The sequence below is a fragment of the Capra hircus genome, chromosome 4, assembly GCF_001704415.2.
Source record: "Capra hircus breed San Clemente chromosome 4, ASM170441v1, whole genome shotgun sequence".
In the NCBI taxonomy this organism is placed as follows: domain Eukaryota; kingdom Metazoa; phylum Chordata; class Mammalia; order Artiodactyla; family Bovidae; genus Capra; species Capra hircus.
In genome coordinates, this window is record NC_030811.1 from 97,933,071 (window position 1) to 97,949,084 (window position 16,014).

At 35.3% G+C, this 16,014-nt stretch overlaps 1 protein-coding gene across 8 annotated transcripts in view; it reads left to right on the forward strand.

Annotated features, from left to right (window-relative positions):
• The window catches only part of DGKB (diacylglycerol kinase beta), an 876,578-nt gene that overhangs the window by 667,721 nt on the left and 192,843 nt on the right, over positions 1-16,014 (forward strand). The gene's annotated exons all lie outside the window — the stretch shown is intronic.

Below are 16,014 nucleotides of genomic sequence, written 5' to 3' on the forward strand. Positions count from 1 at the left end.
GCTTTCTTACGTGAAGCTGTTGTCATAAACATCATATATAATGGCATGTTTAAATATCCCATGGTCAGTTTTGATTATCTGCCTCTATTTTTCCAGAAATTTAGTAAAACTTGGCATGTCTGGAAAACGAAAGGTAAAGGGCTAACAAAATAGGGTGCCATAGTGATGGATTAATTTCCAGTTCCACTGAAATAGAGTTCACATTGGGACATGACAGTGAATTCTTGATGATAGATTTTACACAGACACCAAATTGGTGGTATTCTAATAATTGATCATGTCCCAGTTTATGTGTAGTACCCATACTATTTTTTTAGCCTTCTAGAATCTACCTAAAACCACAGAGGGCATTCAGATGGCCAAGAAAACATATTGGCCCAGCCGTGTGTAGCAAAGACAAAATGGGAAGTGGTTACAAACTTATGGGATAAATAAAGTAAATAAAAATTTGTTTTTTTAATAAAGAAATAAAGTGTGAGCATGGTTGATTGCGGAGGTCCAGCCCCGGTGGATCCGGGGAATTCGAAGCGGGGACAGATTCGATGTCTAGGAAAGGACTATTTAATTAGAAAAGAGAGATTAGGAAAGAAGAGTGTAGTAGGAAAATTAGTGGAGAAAAGAGACCGATATTCCTTGGGAAACTTGCACCGTCTACATTAGGCCACAGGCGCCTGCTTGAATAGCGGAGAAGCCCGGGCAAATAAGTAGACACCGAGAGCCTCCGCATTCCAAGGGATCAGCCTGAAAAGGAGAGGGAGGGATAGGGAGAAAGAGAGAGTGTCGACATGAGGGAGGCCAAGCTTGTGCAAAAACCCCATAACTTTATTTTTAAAAGGTGTTTATATGCCCTAAGTTTTACATAATGGAAGATACAGAGTCATGTAGGGACAGCAGTCCTGACCCTTTCTATATATCTTTTTGTATACAAAAGGTCTCAGGTGATTTATGTTATTTTCTGGCCAAGAGGCCTGTTAACACTTTATGGCTCTCTTCCTTAATGAATGTTAATCTCATTTCCCCTGAAGTGTTTTTCTTTAATCTGCATCACCCTCAAAGCACTAAAGTTACATCCTTATAGAACAATGGTGCAGTGGGTTATAACAAAGAAGGTACTTAACTCAAAGATCTATGTTGCTACTTGTTTTTTTTTTTTCTATATACCAACTATATCAACAAATAAAAGATATGAAAAATTGACAGCAAGTATTGGCTCAACAAATGAAACCCTTAATTAGTCCTATTCTAATGATTTTGACTCCTTGGAAGCCCCTACATTCCTAGGATGTTTTGAGCTTCCTGTGCCTCTCACGGTTGGAAGGCCGCAAACAATCACATGCGCAGCTGTAAGAGTCCTGTAGGCAGGCTAGAAAGCCATCAGAGGGGTTTTTGGATTGAAACACTTTTATTATGCCCAGGAGACTTAATATCTAGAAGCTCTAAGTTAACTTTTTCCAGAAAAAGGAGGTGGGGGGACAGCCCCTGTTAATGTCAGAAGCGTAAGACAAAAGCATAATGCAGTATGGCAGGCAGACTCTGGTTTTGGGGTAGATGCTCGACAGAATCCAGCGAGGCTCCCTTAAGGCCGGAGTCGCCTTTGCCTGTCGGACCCGTTAACCTCATGACCTTTGCCACGGGTGGGACTCCCCATGCTATCTCCCGGCAGTTGATCAGTTTGATGCTGGTGGGAAATAGCTTCATGTTTTGCTGTCTTCAGGTATCTGATTCAAGTTTCAGTAGAGACTAATGTAATGTGGAATTTGGTGACCATGAAGGTGGAAAAAAACTGACAGATGAGCCAATTAAGTATCCTCTTGAAAGTCTTTATTACAACCTGCCAATAACAGAAAGTTTTTATGCCCATTAAATGTATTGGTGATCCTAAAAAGACAAATCTTGTAGAGTTGTGGAATTTAATGCATGAAAGTGTGTACCAAATTAATTAAGAAGCTTTATATTCAGAATTAATATAACTGCATGAAAACATGGAGAAAAATGGTTTTGGGAGAGATACATAGAAAAAATGAATCGATTTGTGCTATATGAATTTTAAAATGAAGGGAATTAAGTATAACTATTTATTTCTAGGAGTTGTTGACACTAATAATGTAGATTTCTAAAAAGATTCCTAAAAAATTTCTAAGTTAAAAAATTAGTTCAAGAAACATACTAAGACCAAACCTAAAAATGTCTGCTTCTATCCCTAGGGAAACAATGAGAACATATAATAATATAGTCCACTGAGTTAAAAAAGAAGTTGTATATATATATGTGTGTGTGTGTATACAATATGTATGTAATAATTTCTACATTTATTTTTTTCTGTTTTATCACTATATGTTAATACTTGGCATGTCCTTTGCATGTAGATATTTCAGGTGTGTATCTGAATTGATTCTCAATGCTCAGCTGCCGACTATGTTTACCCAATGAGATGTTAAAGTTTGTAAAATTCATGGCTGTGCTCCACCAGCATAAGTGTCTGTAAACTCACTGTGGATCTAGCATCCTGGTGGTGCTAGTGGTAATGAACCTGCCTACCAATGCAGGGGACATAAGAGTCACGGATTGATCCCTGGGTCAGGAAAATTCTCTGGAGTAGGAATGGCAACCGACTCCAGTATTCTTGCCTGGAAAATCCATGGGTAGAGGAACCTGGTGGGCTACACTCCATGCGGTGCAAAGAGTCAGACACAACTAAAGTGACTTAGCACACACGACCTCATTCATCCCCCTTGGTATGCTGAGGAGTACACATTTGGAGTGAAGAACAGACAGATCAGCCAGAAGTATAGACTGTCAGTGCCTATAACTCTAGAAAAAGGTTTCTCTTCCCATCCTGTCTTCTTGCTTTGTACTATGAAACTATTGGTTTCAAGTTTCCATAATCTTGGGAAAGAAGTGAGAACCTACAGAGTTTGTGACTTAAGGATACATTTTTCTCAGTACAAATGAGTGAAGTCACTCAGTCGTGTCCAACTCTTTGCAACCCCGTGAACTGTAGCCTACCAGGCTCCTCCATTGATGGGATTTTCCAGGCAAGAATACTGGAGTGGATTGCCGTTTCCTTCTCCAGGAGATCTTTCTGACGCAGGGATTGAACCCAGGTCTTCCACATTGTAGGCAGACGCTTTACCATCTGAGCCACCAGGGAGTACAAAGAGGAGGAAAAACATCAGAGATCAGAGTTTTCAAAAGTTGTATTAGTACAAAAACGTGCTTTATAATGGATTTGGCTAAACTGTTCTTCTCCTCTCTGTACCAACTGTGCTTGTAAGTTTGGATTAGGTTTTACTTCAAGATCAGTATGCTTGCTCGGTCACTCAGTCGTGTCCAGCTGTTCATGACTCCATGGACTGCAGCCCACCAGGCTCCTCTGTCTGTGGAATTTTCCATGCAAGAATACTGGAGCAGGTTAATGCTTAAAATTACCTTATCAGCTGAATATTTTTAAAAAGATTTCTATATTAACCAGTCTTTCCTTTTATTAATTTTATCAAGATTTTTTCATTTTGATATGTTTCACAAAAGAATAGTTAAGAATATCTCAAAATGTTTCTAAGTTTTGATTTCACATTTATTCTATCAATTCTTAAATGTTATCAGAAATGAAAGAAACTTACTACTTAAAATATCTGCATGTATCCCTCTTTGAAATGGCAATTGTTTCTATCATTTGATCTTGTTTTCAATTTCTTGATGCCAAAATAATAGTATTAAAGGTCAATCAGTATTTCAAGTCTAACTGTATTTTCAAATTTACATAAAAGGACAGGTATTGTCTGTAGAATGAAATACAGAGAATATAATTCTAGTCCAACAAGCTTTCTTATTTAACCTAGGTTCAAATTAATAATTTCACTCTTAAGATAGAATTAAATAAATTAAATAGGTTAATAATTTAAATTTCTTCTTTTTAAGATGCACTTCTTTAAATATTAACTAGCAACTTTCTGATATGGCTCTGTAAAAAGATTTGAAGTTTAAACTAAATTTTTGCTATATTAAAATATAAGCTTGTTGCCATAAACTTTAGAAAGTTTTGGTGGTTTGGAGAGGGGGGAAGCATATCTAACTTGATTCTTGAAATGAATAATTTTTATTCTTTAGTGGAAAGGCTTAAATTAAGAAAAAATTTTGCAAGTTTGTTTTAATTTTTTTAATGTCATAGATATAAGGTACAAGGTGAGGTTTGGAGCATGACATACTCATTTATACTTTGCCCTACATGATCTGCAACTCCTGCACAATTTATATGCTTGCAATCTTTGAAGACACTCAGAGTATCAGATCAGAGTATCATCACTCAATAAATTCACTAGGAAACCTTATGGTTGATTTAATTTGAGTTGATCAAAATTATAAGTAATTAATTTAATTACATTATTGTTCTAGTAAAATATTCTAGAACAGTTGGATGCAATTCTGAAACTTTTTTGTACATTTATCTAATGCAGACATTTTCTTCGTGCGTTTGTCTTTTTGTTTTATTTTTGTTGTTGTTTGCTTTCTTTTACCTGTTTAGGAAATACAAATGTGTGTATCATATATTGACAGCATGGTCTTTAAGCAAAATTGTGAAATCATCAAATTTGACGTTCAGTGCCCTTAGCCATAATAGTCTTTCCCATTTCTTTCAGTTGCTAAGTAAATATTTTTCTCTACTTCTTCTGCATTAAATCCAAGCATCAGAAAGATATCTAATAAATTCCTTCACATTAGTATATAAATGACTGATTGCCCATGAATGTAGAGGTATTTGCATTTTAAAAGAAGCAAAGGCCTTCAGCTAAACCATTATTTTTCACACTGTGTTCCATTGAGCTATTACTGCAGTTCTTATTTATAATTCATTTCTGTCATGTTTTGAAACAACAGAAAACCTATAACGAAACCCTATAAAGTGCATTCTATAGAAACAATTTGTCATATTGATGATTCTTAAATCATCAAATTGTGTTACTAGACAAAACAGCTTCCTTTCCTCCTCCTGTTCCGCCTCCTCTTCTTCCCACTGGCTGGATTGATCTGTAGATAGATGGAGAACATGATAGTTATTTCTTTCCACGCATATGTTTGTAAACATATGTCTAAATGAGTAAATAGATAAATGTGACATTAATTGGAAAGTTCTAGCTGTGCAATGGTCAGTTTAATATATATCATTGTATATGTAATGAGGAAAATTGTACAAATGGGTACATTACCACCACAGTGTATGTGAATCACAACTAAAAGGCCAGCAAGCTCAGGTACTTTTGCTTGGCACAAACAATAAACAGAGCTTAACAATCAAAGGAAATGAAAACAAGGTGGTGATAATAATGCTAATTAATACTTTTAATGAAAATGGAAGTCACTTCTTAGAAAAGTTTTTGCATTATAAGAAATTGCATTCATTAACGGTCTCTGCCAAATAATAAGTTTGTACTATTTTGTATATCGAATGGAGTTTTAACAGAGATTTATGATACAAACATGCTCACTACTGCTGCTGTTGCTAAGTTGCTTCAGCAGTGTCCGACTCTGTGTGACCCCATAGACGGCAGCCCACCAGGCTCCCCCGTCCCTGGGATTCTCCAGGCAAGAACACTGGAGTGGGTTGCCATTTCCTTCTGCAGTACAGGAAAGTGAAGAGTGAAAGTGAAGTTGCTCAGTTGTGTCCAACTCTTAGCGACCCCATGGACTGACTGCAGCCCACTAGGCTGCTCTGTCCATGGGATTTTCCAGGCAAGAGTACTGGAGTGGGGTGCCATTGCCTTCTCCGAAACATGCTCACAAACATGCTCACAACTTCTGCTAAAGAGACAGTGATAAAACTGAAATAGTTTCAGATAATATGCAGAAATAAGACAAATTTGACTAATTGAAACTTTGAGTTAACATCTGAAGCATGCAGCAAGTAAATTTTATTGACAAAGTTGAAAAACTACTAAAAGGATACTTGTAAAAAGTATTTTTTAACAGCAAGGACCTCTCAAGTAATGTGAGCAGTTTTCACGTATTCTAATGGTTTTAAGCTTTGACGATACAAGTCTAACTATACCATTTTCCAGTAAGGAATGCAGAATGGTGCAAGACTGTCAAGTGAGAGGTACAAAGTTCATGTCATTTACAATTACATATCTGTCTTGATCAGGATAGTCCCAATATCATACAACAACAAAAAAAACCCTCCAGAAATCAATGAAAAATAGGCTGCCTATAACACTGCAGCTGCTCTCCTCATAACTCCATTATTCCCATAGAGTGACTATATCACAGGTGTTATCAATTTGAACCTCTAAAATATATTTGCAGACATAAAATTCTAATTTTCTCTTTAATTTACTGGTCTTAAAAATATTGCTTCATTAAAAAAAAAAAAGGTTGACTGCTATAAAAAGTTTGAAAACCAGTGAGCAAAAGTAATTACATTCAAGCCGTAGAATTTCAAACATTTGCCAAAAGCTAAGGGAGGTACTGTCAGGAGCAGCTGGACTTCCTGCTTGAAACCTCATTAACTAGGTGACTGTCTACCCCACATATGGATACAGATAGAAAAGTTTATTTTAAAAGCTAATTAACGTATGATATTGTCGATAAAATCTTCAATGTTTTCATTCCCATTTACCAATGCTAATTCTTTTCTTTGGGCCAAATTTCTCAGGGTAGCATATACTCCACTGAAGGAAAACTGAGCTGTACCCAGATGAATAGTTTAAAGTGTGATAGTTTTTAAATGTACAGTGGCTGCTGTTTTCTTTTTGGTAAGAGGTACTTTTTTCTTAATTTATAATTTTAAATAATTTCAGTTTTGAAATAAGTTCATTTAATTAAAATAGTGCTGTGCTAAGTTGCTTCAGTAACATCCAACTCTTTCTGACGCTCTGGACTGTAACCTGCCAGGCTCCTCTGTCCATGGGATTCTCCAGGCAAGAATACTGGAGTGGGTTGCCATGACTTCCTCCAGGGCATCTTCCCGGCCCAGGGATTGAACCCATGTCTTCTGCGGCTCCTGCATTAGAGGAGGATTCTTTACCACTGAGCCAAAACTAAAAAATAATAGAGGAAGTATATGGATATGGGAAAAACGGATGTTGGGACCAGAAAGACTAAAGTGTGGAAAACTCCATGAAGGCTAATATTACAGATTCCAGCACTTTGTTTTATTTGCATAGCCCCGATTTTGTATACTTAGTGTAAACATTTTTTAAAAATTCTTCATTATCTTGTATGAAATTTACTATGTATAAGTTCCCCCTAAATAAGCTTACACTGCACATACCCTTACCCCACCTTATTTGATGTCTGTACTCTGTACGGGGGAGACTAAAACCCTCATTCTTTTTAGGAGCTAGAGGGTAGAACTGTGTACCTGATTAACTGTCATGGACTCTCTTTATCAAATGACTTTATCTAATATTTTGAAAACTCTGAAGAAGTAGAAAGGAAAAAAACGTCAATCCAAGCCAAACTGATCAAAGAAAACAAATGAGTTGATATCTGTGACAGCTTGGCTAAAGTTGAACTTTGTTTCTGAAAATAAGGTTATAGGCTTCAAGGTCTTTATCATTAAAATGGGGACTGTGAGTTCTTGAAGAGTTGGGATTAACCTATGTGTGCTGTTATTGTATTGCCTAGAAAACTGTACAAGGGATATTTAAATAATAAGAATCGAATACTTCCTACTCCTTGTAAAAGTTACAGTTACCTGAAATTTTGGAGAAGGGAATGGCAACTCACTCCAGTATTCTTGCCTGGAGAATCCCATGGATAGAAGAGCCTGGCAGGCTACAGTCTATAGCGTTGCAAAGAGTAGTTCACGACTGAGCAACTGAAAGTTGATAAAAATGGACATTTGTCATGCATTATCAATTTTTCTAGACATTTCTATGGGTTATGTAGGGTAATTTAGAAGGCACCTTTTTTTTTAAGTTGTCTAAATATAACTGCAACATTCATTTTAGAACTGTAGATGATGAATTTGGCATTCAAACACCAGAAAGCAGAACAATTTCCAAGCATTTAAATTCAGTGATTAAATCAATTACATTTAGAAGCAAAAAAAAGGATTTCATGTTGCATTATTATACCTCGATGTTAAAATTGCTGAAAAAAGATCATGGCATTTGAGATGTTGCATTTTACAGAGATATATGCATATACCAATACCATGACAATTTCATTAGTTTAAAATAGATAAATCCACACATTTGCTGTCTAGTAACCTTTAAGGAGCTGTCTCAAGTTGAGCTTCTAATTGTATGTTTTTAAACTACCTCCTTTGAAAATTTCTAGCAATGGATAATGCAAATAATAGCAAGTACTTAATAAAGCCATCTAAATATCAAAATTTCTGTTTGCCATTTGAAAATTACATCATATACCTGTATATCTTAATGTGATAGGTCTCTCTCCTTTTTTTATTTCTATTTTTTACAAAAAGCATGAATTTAAAATTTGTACTAGTCACTCTTTCTCAAGCACTCTGTCACTACTCAGTGAGCTCACAAATAAAGTGGTCAATGTGTCAGGAAAAAAAAAGAAATAAATAAAATGTTTAAAAATCTAGTAATATTATGCATAAAAACCAGGCTAACTAACTCAAAATCTTTCCCATTGGATACTCATTATTTACAAGGGCCAAACAGGTCTGAAGCAAGAGCAGAAAACAACTTATGAGAATATATTAAATATATATATATATATATATAAACAACTATAAAAAGAAGTTATAAAATGCAAAACATTTCTTATGTATAAAAATATATTTTCAAAATATAAGATCATGTGCTCTTGTATTTGGCCTTTCAGTTCAGTTCAGTTGCTCAGTCGTGTCCGACTCTTTGTGACCCCATGGACTACAGCACACCAGACCGTCCATTGAGTCGGTGGTGCCGTCTAACAATCTCGTCCTCTGCCATCTCCTACTGTCCCCTTCTCCTCCCACTTTCAATCTTTCCTAGCATCAGGGGCTTTTCAAATGAGTCAGTCAGTTCTTCGTATCGGGTGGCCAAAATATTGGAGTTTCAGCTTCAACATCAGTCCTTCCAATGAATATTCAGGACTGATTTCCTTTAGGATAGACTGGTTGGATCTCCTTGCAGTCCAAGGAACTCTCAAGAGTCTTCTCCAACACCACAGTTCAAAAGCATCAATTCTTCAGCACTCAGCTTTCTTTATAATCCAACTCTCACATTCATGCATGACTACTGGAAAAACCATAGCCTTGACTAGATGGACCTTTGTTGGCAAAGTGACGTCTCTGTTTTTTAATATGCTATCAAGGTTGATCATAACTTTCCTAGCTGTCCTATAAAATCATGCATATGTTGAAGAAGTATTTATGAAATTCCTGCTTGTCACGACACTATAAAAACTTAAAATATCCATCTTTAGAAAATTATTTTATTCATTATGGAGCTATATGAAATACCATTTTGTGACTAGGATTATTCCCGTATACCCCATGTTCAACAGTCAAAGTTTCAAAATCTGACATACAATATAATTTTAGAAATAAAATCTGACATGCAGTACAACTCTTGAATTTCTTATAGTGAAATCAATAAGGCTACAAAATTATTTTGGACAAGGCAATGACACCCCACTCCAGTACTCTTGCCTGGAAAATCCCATGGATGGAGGAGCCTGGTAAGCTGCAGTCCATGGGGTCCCGAAGAGTCAGACACGACTGAGCGACTTCACTTTCACTTTTCACCTTCCGTTGGAGAAGGAAATGGCAACCCACTCCAGTGTTCTTGCCTGGAGAATCCCAGGGACAGGGGAGTCTGATGGGCTGCCATCTATGGGGTTGCACAGAGTCGGACACTACTGAAGCGACTTACCAGCAGCATGGTATAAATTATCATTTAAACAGAAATGTGGTGTTTTCTTATACATATTAATGATATCATTGAAATTAAAGGTTTATTCCTGAAAACAAATTGAAATTAGGAAAATGAAGAAAATCCAAAGAACAGGTAGATAGGAATTGTAAAACAAGGAGCCATTTGCTTTCACCTACTAAATCTAGGAAATTTGAAAAAAAATGAGGTTTTAGTAATGGTTGGATTTTAAAAATATGTGATTTGGCAATTGATTTAATAGATGCAAGGGAAAAAGGAAAGGAATTTGTTTACTTGAAGTTTTAAATGAAGGTTCAGCTGTTACCTTCTCTGTCTTCAAAGGCAAAGTATCTTCTTCATTTCAAATTGCTAATGCTATTCCCAGACTCTTCTGTGTTTCTAACTATTATTTCTGTGTTTCTAACTATTTTCTAACTAAAATTCAACTTCTGAGTTTAATTTTAAATTCAGAGAAAGATGGAAAATATAAATGCTTTAACAGGTCATTTTCTCCACAATGCTGATGTCTAATATTAGGGATAAGACAACTATCTTACTTGTTTCTGTGAATAACATACAGTCATGAGTCTTTTTTTTAATAATGGCAGGTTATTTACCCAGGCTAAAACTGCAGTATAAATTTTAATCTATTTAACCTGTGCATGGTAGAAATACAAGGCATATTTCCAAGTTAAATAAATATTGGCTGATTATGTTGCTTTCAAATAGTAGTCACATAAAGTTTCCCAATATGAAGCCATTCATAGAAATGTCCTAAATATAAAGCAAATATATACAAATAACTTTGTCATTTGAGGGTGATGGTTTGACACTCAGCTAATAGGGAAGTTAAAATAGCTTTCCTATTATCAGTACATGGAAAAATGATTTCATATGTCCTGATAATAGGGGAATATTTTTAAACAGTAAAGACAAAAGAACTATCAAAAAGACATGAAATCAGCTACATAAACTGTTAAATATAAGTCAAGTTTCTTTTTTTTTTCTATTTGTATTAAACACCATATTTTCTTTTCCATCGAGAGAAAATAACCAAGAAAACATATAATCTTATTGAGAATGAAGCTTTAATTATACCATCTTTTGGAGTGATAGTATGTCTCATGATTTCATGTCATGATAGAGACACTGAACTTTTTATTTTACCCCTCTTTATTTATAAGTGTTTTATTTCTGATTACTTTAGTGGATATAATGAACATGCCACAGTCTGGCTCCTGGTATTCCTTACACACAGTTGTGTGAACTACCAATGTGTTCCAGGGTCAGGGTAGGGTATAGCAGAGAACAAAGAGACTTGTTCCTTGGAAGAATCAAATCTCACCATAAGTAATTATCTTTGACCTGTATGTACCTTTAACAAAACGACTAACCACTAGAGCTCCACTGCCGTGAATTTTAGTTTTTACAAATACAGTATAGAGCTAGTTAACATTGAAATGGTAGCTTCTTGGACAGTATCCAGCCAACTCTGTTTTTGTGGAAATTGATAGAGATTTATATAGATCACGATTCCTTCCATACTGAATAATTATTCTCCTGGTTAACAGTCATATTTTTCTTCCTTGGATAAATTATAGATTTATAACTTGGGTGCAGGCAATGGCACCCCACTCCAGTGCTCTTGCCTGGAAAATCCCATGGATGGAAGAGCCTGGTAGGCTGCAGTCCATGGGGTCGCTAAGAGTCGGACACGACTGAGCAACTTCACTTTCACTTTTCACTTACATACATTGGAGAAGGAAATGGCAACCCACTCCAGTGTTCTTGCCTGGATAATCCCAGGGACGGAGGAGCCCGGTGGGCTGCCGTCTATGGGGTCGCACAGAGTCGGACACGACTGACGCAACTTAGCAGCAGCAGCAGATGGTGTCTGTTTGAGGCATTGTCTATTGGCTGGTGTACAGTACAGCTATTAATCAGAGTAAATTAAAAATTGAGGCCTGAATGTTGTAAAGTGACAGTCATTTGAAAAAAGACTAAAAACCTCTATGGATAAACATAACTAGTTTAAATGAGCCCCCAAGCGGCTTTTTTGAGAAAGTTCAAATGTTGCACTGTTACTCTAATTATCCCATAATATGGTATAAAATAACCACCTTACTTTATCCTTATATTTATAAAGCTGTTCCCATTATCATTATATTTTACCTGTTCAAGTTCTGAAAGATTGCCACTCGTTGAGAGGTTCATTAAGAGAATAATTATATCTCACAGATTGACAGAAAGAAAATGTATCTTTGAACAATTCCATTTCCCTGAACAGTTTGTTTCAAGGTGGAAGACAAGTCTATTAAGTATCTTCTGCCCTTTTTAAACATGTCAAAGCTAACCATTAATACTGAAATTAGTAATTTGGTTCTGATTTAATGAAGGAATCAGCTGCTATTTGAAATGAACTCAATTTCTATGAATGAAACAAACATTTTTAACATTGAATAGCAAAAGTATTTAAGAATCTTCTTATGTACAGTGATATAACTTATATCTCTTCTGATAGTTAAAGCCCTTAGCATATAGTCTTCTTCACTACTGATGCTTGAGAATATTTACTTCATCCAAATATTATATCATACTATTTTCTTACTAAATAAATGTCATTCACATTTTAAGAGTATCTTTTTAGAAAAATAGTAAGTAGAAAGTCAACCAATATCAAAGAACTTTCTGTTTTTAAGCTGCAAGAAAGTTGCATAGAATTTGTGAATAAATGACTTTTCAAAATTAAAAGGAAATTCATGTGCACAAAAATGTAACTTCAATAGAAAATAGGTCTAAGACATAGCACCTCATATTTAAACATGTTGGTATTGTGAAATAAGCTACCCATGGTCACATGCAAGTCAACTCATCATAAATCTATATGGTAAGTAACTGGACAATAATAAAATAATATATCAATCACTGATGATTTTGCCAAGCCTATACTTGATGATAAACACTTTCTTCCTGGAGTTCTTATATCATAGTCTTTTTTTAGCATCATCCAGCCCAGATTGCTAAAACTGTAGTACAGGATATCATATTCAGTGAGCTTAGTGGGAAACAGAGTCAGTGCATCTTTTATTCAGTATAAAAATACAGATGTATAGAACAGTCTTTTGTACTCTGTGGGAGAGGGCAAAGGTGGGATGATTTGGGAGAATGGCATTGAAACATGTATAATATCATATATGAAACGAATCGCCATACTGGATGCTTGGGGCTGGTGCACTGGGATAACCCAGAGGGATGGTACGGGGAAGGAGGAGGGAGAGGGGTTCAGGATGGGGAACACATGTATACCTGTGGCGGATTCATGTTGACGTAAGGCAAAACCAATACAATATTGTAAAGTAATTAACCTCCAATTAAAATAAATAAATTTATATTTAAAATAAACAAATAAATGTAGAGAAAAAAATACAAAAGATGCTATTTGATTTTTTAAAGACCAGTAATTGTATCAAACATAAACAGCAATTTTAAACATGTATAGGATCTGAAGAACTCTCAGAGCTGTGAAATGAAATAATCTGTGTGTCTCATTTTATATGTATACAACCAAAACATGCCGATATATTAACGATGCTATTTTGAGTCAAAGGTTGAATATGAGGTATTGTACATTTTTGTAGTTAGGTGTTATTTTTATAATTCTTCTTTATGTATTTTTCTGTCCTTTTTTATTAGTGAAACCTGTTTCTTCTGAAGGGATTATATAGGTCTTCATCTCTTTTTGTTAAGATAGACTATTTTTAGATTTCTTTTTTGTTTCATTTTTTATTTGTGCTATTTAGCTTCTGAATATTTTATATATGTTACATTTATAAGCATTTCATCCAATATTCATACAAAAGTTAGGGATTAACAAAGGATTATGATAGGTATTTTGATTCTTGAAGAAGGGAATGAATATCCTGTTTATGGTAGATATTGAAATTTAACTTCCATTGCAATCTAAGAAATTGTCAAGTTATCAAAAATAGCAAACAAAAAATGCAGTAAATGTGTTAATTTAGGCTTAAAAATCGAATTAAAATTTTTATAAACCTGACACTTTAAATACCTTTGGTAGACTTTATAGAAGAGTGTATTAAGTGAGTACTCAAATAAAATGCCTTGATCATGTATATGCTGTGACAGAGTTTGTATGCGTGTGTGTCTTTGTAGATAGACATATATGCTGACAGTTTATGGGGTGAGACATATGGACATGCAGATATCCCAATGATGCATGGAAGTGAATCACTTGAACACAATTTATTTTGGAAGTTCCAATCAGAAAGAAAAGCAGGGGAAACAAAGCATTGCTTTAAGAAAGGAAGGGAAATTTTATTTTTGTTTTAATAGCAATAGAAGGGAACGTGATAGAACAAAGCATTCTCTAAAATATAAATCATGATCCCATTATTCCAAGGGAAAAAGAGATGAAAATAGGTAGAAGGGAATTCTTTATTCCCTTCTTACTTTCCGTTTTTCCCCACTGTATGTTATCCTTTGGGAATAATGCTGTCTTCAGATTCCCTTACTCTTCCATCTTCAGACGAGCAAGCCCATCTCAGAGTGACCCTGTCACGTAGCCGAACACTCTTCATCTAAACCCTCATGATCAATCCTTGCAGTACGCTGACCCCTACTTATGAATCAGAAGACAGTAGTTTCTGAAAGTCCATAGGAAAATTGTGTCAACTTAAAAAAAAACACACAACATGAAAGTTGCAAGTTAAGTTTTATTGGGGGCAAAATGAATATTAGAGCTGAGGAGACAGCACTTAGATAGCACTGAGAAACTGCTCTGAAGAGGTGGGGGGAAAGACAGTATTTATGTGATTCTGGTGAAGGGAGAGTACATGCAGTCAAGCCCATATTTTTCCAGAAGGATTCTACTAGTCTCAGAAGCTTTCTGCCAGTCACGAGAAACAGTCGTTACTGTGAAGGATTTTAATGCTTTTCTAGATGTGAGGAGATACAAAAATTGGGCTCATAAAATTGGCTCCCCCAAATACCTAACTATCTGAAAACCTGTTCTGACAGTTCTTCCAGAGCACAGAGTGCCTCATTGCTGCTCTCCACCCTGAACTCTCTTCAGGGGGTGTTAAAAATCAGCAGCTGCAGGAGCACATGATTTAATCCTTGTAGAGGTAGATGGCAAGTGCCAATTTATAGCTGACATTGTTTACCAATGCAGCATTGACATTTCTCTCTTTCATTTTTAAAGTTGAACTATAATTGAACGTATAACGTTGTATAAGTTTAAGCTGTACAACTTTGTGGATCTGATGCATTTATATTTTTGCAATGTGATCACCACCATTGTGTTAGCTAAACCTCTATCATGTCACGTAATTATTATTTCTGTTTGTGTTGAGAATAACTAAGATCTAGTTTCTTAGCAACTCTGAAGTTTATAGTACAGTGTTGTTAACTGTACTGTATTCACTTTTTATTTTTTGATTATATGTCTTCTCATGATGTGTGTGATAAAAAGAAGTTATATTCCATGGCAAGAAAAAAAATGAGCAAAATAATATCATGCCAATTGTTTGTCTTAAACAAAATCCTCATGCCAGTCCAGACTGTCTTCTTCCTACTGTCTTTTCAAATCAACAGCCCCTGAGGGGAAAGACTTTTGACATGGACAATGTAGGTCAGTGAATTTCTTAGAGATAGACTTTAGTTTTTGATTTTCTGGACTATAAGAATATAGCAATAATAAGTTATTTATGGAAAAGAGAAAGAAATCTGTGACCTCAGACCAATTGTTAACTTGGCAAATCTGTTTTCTAACCTGTATATAAATGAAAAGAATCCTTTCTGATATTTTCACCTTACAGAGTGATTTGTACATATTAACGCATTTCAAATACTTTACTATAGAAATGTAAGGTGCATATTTGATCAACTTAAGGATATGCACAAAGCTATCACCCTAGAGTGTATGGAGCACTTGTATGTTTGGTCTGCATTTATGAGAGAGGAGGCAAAGATTAAGCAGTCACTCTCCATCCATGGAAAATTTAGCCCTTCCAAGAATTAATCCTCACTCTTCAGAATTATAAAAATAACTAGGATTCTTACTTCACATTGTGAAAAATATTTCTTTTCCTGAGAAACTGTTTTAGGTTAAATAGTAGAATTCTCAATACTTGAAATCTTTAAATGAGATCTGACAGGGAAATAAGTA